This window comes from Bombus bifarius, unplaced genomic scaffold (assembly GCF_011952205.1).
Source record: "Bombus bifarius isolate JDL3187 unplaced genomic scaffold, Bbif_JDL3187 scf7180000008483, whole genome shotgun sequence".
Lineage (NCBI taxonomy): Eukaryota > Metazoa > Arthropoda > Insecta > Hymenoptera > Apidae > Bombus > Bombus bifarius.
Window position 1 is genome coordinate 131,996 of NW_022884676.1, and position 1,825 is coordinate 133,820.

Here is a 1,825-nt window from a genome sequence, read left to right on the forward strand (position 1 = left end):
TACAACGCATTAATTATTTTTTTTACGCTAAAGTCATGGAGCTCTAAATCTCTCCGGTTTCTCCGCCGGTCATTCGATGTATTCTTTCTGATATACAAATCATTACATATCAGATTTACATGTTCACCATTATCCAAACATTCCAATGCTTTTAATTTTATTGCAAATAATTAACATATTTCGCTTACGCTTACTACACGACATTTAGTGTATTTATCATCTCACACTAAGACAATAAATATATAAGTAGACAGAATTGCAGAAGTAACGTTTAGAATTCTTTTGAGATCACTTTGCGGCCGAACGCTTGATAGGTCTGATTGACTGAGAAATGATGAGGTTGCTGTGCAACGATTGCCGATTCTTTTGTCAAAATTCGCACCGTAGTAAGGAAAGAAACATAACCGATTTCCTCTGCAGGGTCGGTCAGACATCGAACTATTTCACGGTCTAGCTGAGCGTTCGAAGTTGTCAAGTCGCACCGCTCTTTTGATGTATAAGGTACAACTAATTTTATGTTGCAAAATGTTTGATAAATAATTACTACAAATTGATCATTGAACAAGAAACATTTATTATTTTAAAGTGAATGATAAAAAATATTTCAATAACATCTTTATTAGAATTTCTAAATAAACACATATTTTACATTATTAACTTTACTTGATAAAATTATTATAACTAACTATTACTATTAATATAATTATTACTTGATAAAATTTGCAAAAATTTATACATTATCATACATAATGCAAAATATATTTTCATTTCACCACAGTCTACAGGAAACCAAGTTTCCATATTTTTAGTCTTTTATTGTTATTGTTCATTATTTGCGTATAGATTCGTCTCTGTGACAATATTTTCTCAATATATATTATCAAATATTATATTAGAAATGTCTAATTCTTTTCTGTCTTTACCTAACTGACTTAAAGTTGCTACTTTTATGCCAGGAATCTTCGTATAGTTCCAGATTGTTGGTTCATTAGTTTCTTCTTTCTAAATCCATAGCTCTGATTGTTGATGATTACTGTGATTTTCATCTTCGGTATCATCTTCATTAACTAGTCGCTTAAAACGTTTTGGTAAAGGAATTAAAATATCACTACTGTCACTTTATTTAAAATATCTATCAAATCACTTTTTGCGATGTAAGCAGAACTTTCACTGTCTTCAACAACGCTTAACATCCTTTTTGAAGACATTTTTAAGGGTACCTTTCTAATATTTTTCAAGAAAATATATCTGGCTGTCGGAATGTGGCCAAGAAAAAAAATGTTGTTTGTGATTGGCCCGAAGGACGTACAACGTTTCGTGCTCGTGTTATACATAATTGACCAGAAAAAACGTATTTCGTTTTATGGTCGTGTTCATTATGTTTGGCCCGAAGGACGTACCATGTTTATCGCACGTGTTGTTTATAATTGACCGAAGAACGCACTACGTTTCATGTTCGTGTTCTTTATGTTTGGCCCGAAGAACGTACCACGAGTTTAACTCGAGGATGTAGGTTAACGGGTTAACTCTTTCTTCGTTTTTATTTGATGTGGCTAACAAGTGTCTGATTATTTCTTCCTGAGATTGTAAAATTGACTTTTATTTGGGTGCAGTTATATTCTCAGCAGCATATTATCTATTTATATCATTATTATCAAAATTGTTATGTTATTTCCCTGCCTAACAATACGTTCACAGGACTTTCGCTTTCCGTTTGTTATTATTGTAGGTATGTTTTTTATTTTTGCGTATTGTGCCATATAATTCGCACTCCTTACCTTTTAAATATTTTGCTAGTCGAATACTTGTGTAATAATTCCTGTTA

The 1,825-nt window shown here is 31.8% G+C and overlaps 1 pseudogene; it reads right to left on the bottom strand.

Moving 5' to 3' along the window:
- Window positions 1–735: 735 nt before the first annotated feature.
- LOC117213027 lies at window positions 736–1,210 on the bottom strand (annotated as a pseudogene).
- Between the last annotated feature and the right edge of the window lie 615 nt (window positions 1,211–1,825).